This window comes from Eutrema salsugineum, unplaced genomic scaffold (genome assembly GCF_000478725.1).
Source record: "Eutrema salsugineum unplaced genomic scaffold, Eutsalg1_0 scaffold_9, whole genome shotgun sequence".
In the NCBI taxonomy this organism is placed as follows: Eukaryota; Viridiplantae; Streptophyta; class Magnoliopsida; order Brassicales; family Brassicaceae; genus Eutrema; species Eutrema salsugineum.
In genome coordinates, this window is record NW_006256342.1 from 8,843,119 (window position 1) to 8,853,583 (window position 10,465).

A 10,465-nucleotide genomic window follows, 5' to 3' on the forward strand; every position below is an offset into this window, starting at 1 on the left:
AGGATCGGTGGTATATATAGAGAGAGGAAGTCAATGAGCAAATTTTAAAATTGATGTTAAGCGGGATTGAAATTATTTTTAAAAAGAGAATGAAATGAAGAATATGGATATTCGGAATGTGCAGAAGTAGGTATTGTTGCAGAAATATTTGAGAATCAATATATTTAAATTGATTAATTGCCAAACTTGACGTATAGTATTAAAATGTAAGCTAAATTATTGATTTTGTTTTTAAATATTAAGGTTTCTGTATATTCAGTTTATCTGTTTTCAGTAAATTTTGCTAATAGTTAATGTAATTTTTTATTTTGGGAAAACATTCTTATTTTTTACGCGGAATATTTTTTAAAAACCATTAAAAAAATTGATATTTGGGCCTGTATGAAGTATTGGGCCAAAAGATGTTTTTAAAATACAGATAATTGGGCTGGGTCGGGTATAAATATCAGCGTATTTATCCGTTTATGATTTTCTCGTTTTTTATTATTTTAGAACAGAAAAATTGGATAGAAATTACACATCAGCATCAGCATCCAATGAAATTGTGTAGAGTTAGCGTCCTTGTCATGTCACATTTGACGTGGAATAAACGTTATTGGTTTTCTAAACCAATCAAATTAAAACAAATCAGATTTTTTCATTAAATTATATTCTCATTTAATATATAAGATATTCTAATTTTTTATATATACTTTGTTAACCGTAAATATCAATTTGTATAGTTTTGTTATACTGGTGTTTTTTTTTTTTGCCAAAAAACTGGTGTATTGTTGAGTATTGACAACTTTAACTTCCGCAGTTCACAATAAAATTTTAGTATTAGATATAATCATATAGCATTTTTAAACATGTGGTGTGGATTGGAAAATTGATGACAGTAAATCTTGACTAGAATATTATGTGCTTGAGAAAACCAATTTTATGGTGGTTTAGTAGTTGAGAAATCTTTATGTTATAAAATTAGGGTTTTAGTCTTTCTATTGTGATTTAAATCATGGTTGGCTACTTGTGGACGTCTTAAGAAGCAAAAAAGCTATAGATACTCAAAGCTCTAAAACTAGTTTGGGTTTTGGTTTGAAACTCTCCGGTTATTAAAAAATTGCGTGCTTGAGACCACATTGAGTACAGTCCAACACGGAACACCTAGTGAATCTGTAGCTAGAATGGTCGACCATCTACAATCGCTGTAGATGTAATTTAAGTACATAGATAATTTCATATATGATATATTATAGATTTCATATAAAAAAATAAATTATATGAATTTCAATTTCGTCATCAAAACCTTACTTGCAAGTTCTGAATTTGACTTGTCGATCTTTTTTAGTTAACAATATAAATGCGTTTTAGAATTTGTCATCAAAAGGTCACTTACAAGTGTCGAAAGGGACTTATTTGTGCCATCCACACGCAAACATAGTAGCCACACCCACACATGCTTCGACATCAAATATTTTAGTAATTTTACTCATGTCATCGTATTACTGGTCCAGCACCACATTGCTATTAATTATGTTTATTTTCTAATTAAAAACATTGTTTACTTTACTCTTACTAGGATAGTTTCTTACGTTTTAATATTTTTTGTCAACCTTAAATACATCTCTTTTTGTGTAATTTAATAGACAGAAATATCAAATTATTAGCGTTTTATATACTACGAACAGTTATATGCAATACATTCTTTTTCTTCTTCCACTTCTTTATATTTCTACGAACAATTTCAATATCACAAACTCACGGTTCACCTCATTTATTTCTTGCTTTTATTTACTATTGATTTTCCTAAAATTGCAACAACAAAAAAAAGATATGTGGAGCCATTCACATTATTTCTATATAGTATATCCGTTAAATACTTAAATGTAAAATTCATTCATCAACTAAAAGAAAAAAACATATGTGCTCTAAGCATGGGTACGTATAAATACAACAACCAAATGTAGAAAGAGGTTTTAATATAGTCAGGGCCGGCCCAATCCTTTTTATGCCTAAAGCATTATAAAAAGATTATGCCCCTAGTTTACAAACTACACAAAATAGTTATAAGAGTTATATATAGTTTCTAAAGAAGGGTAGAAAATACTAAAGCATTAAAATAATTTTTTTAACAATTAAAGCAAAATGGTAACGTAACAATCACTTGTTACGGACTTTGACTAAATGTGTTGGCCATAGAATTTTTTTGATAGAACGGTGTTTCGAACCATGCATATAGTTATAAAAAACACACGAGCCTTGACCATTTCACTTATTGACCAAACTCAATATTGATGCTCCTAAAACTATGTAATATTGTGGTGTCTAAAGCGAATGCTTTACTGGCTTTAAGTAAGGGCCGGCTCTGAATATAGCAAACAAAGCAAGGTTTTGAATGGTTGCAATGCAGATCAATTTATGCAGATTAAAAAAATATTATTAAAAAAATAAATTAGTACTGCAGAAATGGATAGATTGCTCATATTTTAGAGCAGTTCTGGAAGAATTTTGTTTCTTTGGTTTTTAGGTTAATAAATATCTGCATGCAAATCTTTTAATTTTATATTAATATTTTTTATTCTGCATCAAATCTGTAAATGGTAAAAAATTGCAGATCATTTTAAATACAATTTAACTGCAATTATTCTGCATTTATTCTGCTTCCCATTCAAAGCCCAAATGCAAGCCATAACATTTGCATGTTTCTTATTCCATTATAAAATAAATCCACGCATATATATGGTACAAAAGGGGACCGGACCGGACAAACCAATCATTATTAGCTGCTATGATGAAAATTGATATGACTGAACATCATATAATAGAAACAATAAAAGTATATATATATATATTTTTTTTTTGTCGACCAATAAAAGTATATATATAATTATATAAGTATATAACACATGCATGTATAATATTCAAACGGAGGCTTTTTTTTAGTAAGGCCACTCACCAATAAAATTTCCTTGGGGATCATAGTTGCAAGTAATAAAGGTTTGGCCATTGTTACATCTCACTTTTGCACATCCCATCCTCAGCGAGTTTCTCTACACTACTTGAGTATAGTGGCCACACTCTTTTCCCGAGGCACATGTGTTGGAACCGTAATCATAGTCAACCTGTTCGTTTATATAGATGTCGGAGTTTCACCTCTCTGACTTTTATTTATTTTGATCTATGTACGATGGCCAAACAGTCTAGATATACTACGTCTATAGCCATCACAAATATTTTTATTATTTTTTTTATCAAATTTGTGATGATCTTCGTTCATTATCTTTTTTTCCAAGATGGCCATTTACCATTTACCATCGAGAAATGTTTCAATTGTTTTTTTTTTTTAATCTAATGTTAAATTATATTCAAGAAAAAAACCAATGTTTTTTACAACTTTGATCAAAGAGATTAATAATAACGAAATTTTAATCTCTTATGGGTGTTATCGAGTGGAGAACCACTCTCTTAGGCCATCTTCAAATCTTAGGTCACCACTTCTTCTGATGGAGCTAAGTTGGTTCCGGATGTTCTTGTCGAGCATTTTGGTTAGCCTCTGCGCTGTAATAGGGGGTTCACCATGTCGTCTATTGTTTCGTTCTCTTCATATCGCATGGACTGAGGCTTGAAACGTATATCTAATTAGAAACATGGTGGTTTTGTTCCTCGCGGGTTAAATGAGCAGCTCTGCAACATCACTCCATTCATGAGCGAATTAATCCTTTAGAAGTCCCTGAGCCAAGTTTGTCCAGACTTCCTTGGTGTACACGCAAGCAAAGTAGAGATGGTTACTGGTCTCCATCGGTTCATTGCAAAATACACAAGCTGTGCTTACATTCCCATTCCAGCACTGCATTCTGTCTCCCGTAGCCAGTCTGTTTTTAAAGGCTAGCCAGGTTATGAACGCAAACTTGGGTGTGGCCTGCACAAAGCAGACTCCTTTATGCCACACCTTATGTCAATTGTTTTGTTATTATCAAATTCTATCGTATTTAATAGTTTACCATGATATGATATAGATGTGTCTGCATCAATATATTAACTCAAGAAAATATTATGGTTTCTAGCTTAAATAGCCTTTTTTCTTATGATAGAAATTGGGTTTCGACTGTATTCGATAATTTTTTTTTGTCGACAGCCTAAATACCTAAAACGGTTCAATAATCCAAACTGGTAGTACCAAATTTACATACATAACATCATAATGGTAGATCCATGTACTTCATGCTAAATTATCCGCCTTCATATTCTTTGTATGTGGAATGTGTGATATCGAAAAGAACGTGAAAGGCTCTTTAATCTTCACAAACTCCTTCAAATATAGATCAAAAGTTGGCCATTCTTCAGGTGTCAACACCATTTTCATCAATTCAGAACAATATGTTGCGAAAGTTACCTCTGTCTTCTTGTTGTCGGGTTCTTTCCAAGACCCATCTATATAGCACCACTAACCAACATAATGGGAGGTGGTAGATGGGATGTTTGCAATTTGAATATTGGATTCTGACTAATTTAGTTGTGCCTCTCTCTATAGTGCCGCTTCTATTTCCGCAATCATTAGTGTTATTTACGGATCTTTATCTATATTTGAATATAATTTTGTATTTCTTGCTTTCCAGATATACCACATTATCCATAAAAATTGTGAGTTTGGATTATCTTTTGGAAGTCTCCAAAAATATGATCAAAATTTGTAAAGACCGACACTATTGGAAAAATTCATGCAGGAGTAGGTATCTGAGATAAAGCCCACACTTGTAACACTGGTAAGCATTCGCTAAGTGCATGATTAACTATTTCTTCCTATGCATCACACCGAAAGCATTGTGTAGCACATTGAATTCCTTTGTTATTTCAATTTTTAGCCATTGGCAAGAAACCAGTAATAGCTTGCCAAATGAAATGTCTTAGTTTCGATGAACATTTCTGATGTCAAGCCTGTGCCTGTAACTTTTTTCCTGCATCATGTAGAGTAGTTTAATAATTGGTTTTTTAAGGATCCATCGAAGGGATCTATATGTTCAATAGGGATTACTAGTTTTCTCAACCATATTTTAGATCTCAACTCTTCTAAGTTAAACTTAATGCATGAGGTTAGAGTCATGAACTTATCTCTGAACCTATGATTGATCAGAGCCACGAGAGTGATGTATCAGATCGTTGTACATAGCTTCGGAATAACATAGTCACTGTAGGAGTCGAAAGCTACCTATAAAAAGATAACTCTCCATGTGGATCGACATCCTAAGTACTACATCGCACTATTGTGCACTTGCAGATACTAGGGTTTACAAATTTAAAACTTTTATTGTGACATCAACCCTAGCAGTATCACCAGTGCATTCCTTTTTGGTTCTCATTTGAAGACCACCAATAACAAGACACTGTACTAGTTAATTTCGTCGTGACTGCTTTGGGTACACAGAAGCATGACATAATGAAAATGGGCATTGTCGTTGATGCCACTGATTTAATTAAAACCTCTTTGTCCTTTTTTAATAAAAATCTCGAGGTTTAACCAATTACTTTATCTTGTTGTCTCTCTATGATTTAATTTAAAATTTTACTTTTTTGCCCCTCCACGTTTTTTGGGAGTCCTAAGACCATCTCCAATGGTCCCTCATTTTGAAGGAAAACATCAAAAAATGAGAGAAACTCTTCTCCAATGGTACTTCATTTTGAGAGAAAATATAAAAAAAATGAGGGAAACTTTTCTCCAATGGAACTTCATTTTGAGGAAAAAAAATGAGTTTATGAACAGTATTACATCAAATTTGAGGGAACACTATTCATCCCCTCATTTTACTTTTTAGCTTTATTTATTTACAAAATGTTCCTTATAATTTTACATGTATCTCATCTATATCTAAACAAAGTTTTAAACTTTTATTTACTATACAAATAAAATATTATGGTTTTTAAAACATAATCATTGATAAATATTAATTAAATTTATAAATAAAAACATGAAAATATAGTTTTAAGACAATATAGACATTTTAACAAGGCAATAACAAAATAATTATAGTCTTATAAACTCTTATAAGAAATCTTATAAATCTTTATAAAAAAATCTTATAAACTTTTATAAGTAATCTTTTAAAACCTTATAAGTAATCTTATAAACCCTTATAAATTTTTTTTTGCTTAAATTTCATAATTTCTTAAATAATTGGATATAATTTGTAATGTTAGAAATAATGAATGTTATTTGTAATTAATAATAAAATAAAAGAAGAATATACTTAGAATATTATTTTTTGAAGGAAAAAATGAGGGAGACTATTGGAGTAAAACTCTACCTCATTTTGAGTTTACTTCATTTTGAGGGAATAAATGAGGGAAACCATTAGAGATGCTCTAATATTCCATACGTCTAATACTTGATATTTTTAGAGACTGTTTAACTCGTTTTGTACTGTGAATTATACTCGCCAATTTATATGTTTACATTTATATGTGGGATAAAAAAATCATATTTTCTATATTCAAAATATTTTGTTTTTGCTAGTTAAATACTCACAAAATAGTATTACCAACAAAAACATATAAGGAAACGTTTCGTTAGTGCTTGGCATTTGTGTTTATAATTAACACTTTTGTTTTGTTAAGATGATCTTTAAATACAAATATAAAAATAAAATTGCAAATAGAAACACAAATAAACAATCGAGGCCTTGGTGTCCCTTTTCTTTTTAGAGTATTTGCAAAGAATAACCAAACTGATACTCATATTTGCAAATCTAACAACTTTCTGTTGAAAATACTGTGCAATCTTTTTTTATACCAAAAACTCTTATACACCTATGCAAGTAGCTCGATTATAGTGAAATATTGTGTCAGAGTAGGGAGCTAGATGGAGTGTAATTATAGCTAAAGAGAGAAAACATGGAGAATTCAAAAAGAGTTATAAATGTTAAATACTGTAGACACCTTTTCGGACCTCTATTGATGCCATGTTCTTTTTAAATGGGAAAACTGAATCAATTTCTTTATCCATTTATCGACAAACATAATTGATTTCTTGTTCTTCAAAACCGGCGATTCGTCAACAAGTAAGTCATACTTTTGATTGAATCTCTGTCTCTTAGGCTCGGAGTTCGAGGTAGACATCCACCTGGATTCATCATGTCTTCAACCACCGGCGACCATCCTCTTCCTCATGATCGGTGTTGCGTGAACCTTTTCGGGCCAACCATTTCCCGAATATCTATTGTTCCACCCTCAGCCAATTCTTAGTCACCAGTGAGATCTTTTTCTTTCGTGTTCTGCTTTCTTACCTTCGTTTCTCCATCCTCATGGATTCCGGTGAGACCTTCTGTTGCACTGTTTTGAATCTTCATCATCAATCATCGTAGCTGGTTGATGTCTCTCTCAGTGTTGTTGAGTTACCACCAAAGGATGTTCTCCTCTCCACAGACTACATGTCACACATCTGAGCCGTCAGATTTGCTAGATCCTCCATCTCTGCTATATCAGGCACCGCTATTCTCTACTGTAACCCCTTGGAACTCTATCAAGCTCCACCGCCGTTCTCCGCATATTACGTCTGTTCTAGCAAGAAGAGAAACATATCCCTCTGAAGCTTCGGTTAAGAAAATAAGTCGGTATCTTTGAAATTTGAATTAGTCTTACAATTTACTGTTAGACCGCTAACATATTTGTTAAAGATGAGACTCTGCACACTCGGTTTAATTCGGTATGAAACGAGACTGGCCCAATTAATTTCAATTAACGATTATTAGTTTTGCAACTTCGTTGGATTTTATGATTATTCAATTAATTTACTCTTTCTTTTATTCCACTAGATGAATCCCCCATTGACACGCGGTTTTTTTCATTATGTGTGATTTCGTATATAAAAAATTAACTGAAAAACATATGTAAACGTTGTATCATTAAAACACATAAATATAGATGTAGAAAAGTTAATTATTCTAATTGAACTGTTTTTTTATGTTTTATTTTTAAGACAATCAGAACCAGTTAGTACCCACCTCTCACCAACAATAATATAATGGACATATTTCTTAAATAATTACTACCATATCCCCTTCTACGATCCATAACAAACTCATATTCCAGTTCTTCATCTGCAGAATCTATCTTTATACATTATTTCTAGCATAGAATATGAATACTCATACAATATTTATTTAAAAATTAAAAGAAACATTAAGATTAAAACCTATTTTTATCCTAAACAAGAGTTCCTCCTTGTTAACATTCCGGAAGGAAAATCAAAAACAAATCAGAAAAAGCAAAAATATAACAATTAAGCTTTGCTAGTTAGAAATCTAATGACTGCTCATAAAACAGTATATAAATTCTAACTTCATTTAATTCAATATAGCAATATAACTAAAAAGCCAACATAATTTGGGGAAAAAAATATCAGCTCATTTTGATTTATCTACCTCTTATGTAATCGTGAGTCAACATGATGACAAATGAACTAAAGCTTGTTTCCACACCTAGAATACTTCAATTTATCTTTAAGTGTTTCACTAATCTAAATACAGTTCACATAACTAAAGTAATAGAAACACTTACGCCATTTTTGAGTATGAATTACGTAATCACAGACCTTTTCAAAAAAAGTTAAAATTACGGAGATGCCTAATTCATCAAGAAGTTCTCCTATCTATCTCAAATTATACAAATAAATAAATCTGAATATATTGTTTCGCAAGGAAACCTAAATATCTTAAATAAATTTTATAGAAAACCAAATCACACACACACACCAATTACCTAGCTATAAGCATCGATCTACGTCAATACCATATGAGACAACATCGGCCAACAAAAACTTGATCGTAGCCATCTTTTTTCTCTGAAGAACATCAATATGATATGATTTATCAGTGGTTTTCTGCCACATAACTAAGATGAAATAATCTCACACTTTAATTGAATTACAAAGAAAATTTAAGAGAATGTAAACTTTGGAACTCGAATTAAAGATGTAAAATCATATGAACAAAGCAGGATAGATGGAAAGATAAAACTCGTGGGAGTGAAGCCGATCTTTGATCTCATATGATTGAGAAAAAAGAACAAAACCCGGAAAGAATTTCTCGTCTCGTATGTATTTACATATAACAAATTAGATACGCAATATGAAAATCTGAAAAAAATCTGCTGGAAAAAAACTTAAGAAGTTTAATCGTCTTCTCTAAAGATTGGGTGAGTTTGAAGGACTTACAATGTAAAGAGGAAGATGATATACATGAAACATTTTGATGAGAGAATTAACCTAAAAATATTAAAGTCATTTAAGATGAATGCTTTGTATAACTTAAAATAATAACTTTTGGAAAATGTGTTAAAATAAAAAATACTAACTATTTTAATATTTTTTAAAACTAATATGGTAAAAAGAAGAAAGCTGATGTGTCAGTTTTGTCACTCTTTATATAACAGGTTTTCTTTTATTCCATATGAGTTATTATATTACCAGTAAATGCTACAAAAAGTTCAATTTTAGTGTACTCTGACCAGTGGTGGAACTACATGGAGCTGTGGGGGGTCAATCGACCCAGGTCAAATTACAAAAATTAGAACTTAAACTTACTAATGCGTATCGCCGAAAGAATTGATTGAAAATTCTTTGATTGACCCCTTAATTTCATGTTTGATGCCTTCCTTGACCCCGGTTAAAAAAATTATGTAGCTCCGCCACTGACTCTGACATTTTGACAAGGCAGAGGGAAGGTCATAGACCCATTGCCCATGGAAAAGGTATTTGAACAGAGAAAAGGAAATATTTTGGACATCTTGGGTCATTTATCATCACTGTAACACCATTTGTCTCTAGTACATACAAAATACTAAGAAAGGTGGTTCTGACTTTTATCTAAGCCAACAGACCAGTCCGAAAAATTGAGGGATTGGATATGAATTATCCTAAAGATCAGAAAGTACTAATAATTATCCAATAATCGTACTTGTCCGATATTTTTCCATGTGTTACAAAATGCCAACATAAAGAGTTTTTTTTGTTTTTTTCTTCTGGTTAAAATTAAAGACTCTTCTTTGTAATTTTTACTTATCCCTAATATCCTAGATGAACGAAACATCTATTGGTTCAATAAAGTATTTAGTCATATTCATATTGTAACATCCCGATTCCTGATATATATGGAAAGGCTTATAAGAATTGATTTGACTACCTATGTCAACAAAGTGCACTTATCTTTTCCGGTCAAGTGCTGAGAGAACTCTAGAGTTAAGCGTGCTTAAGCTGGAGCAGTCTCAAGATAGGTGACATATTGGGAAGTAGTCTGCGGTACCGTGCGAGTGAGGACAAAGCACGGGGAAAGATCATGTGGTGATTGTAGGGACAGTAGACAAGTCTTACAAGCTTTCCAAACTAATGACTCCCGACCGTCGGAAAGTGGTGGGCCAACGGGCCTAGAGAAGGCGTTGGGCCAACGAGCCTAGAGAGAGTAAGTTGGGCCCACAAGCCTAGAGAGGACGTTGGGCT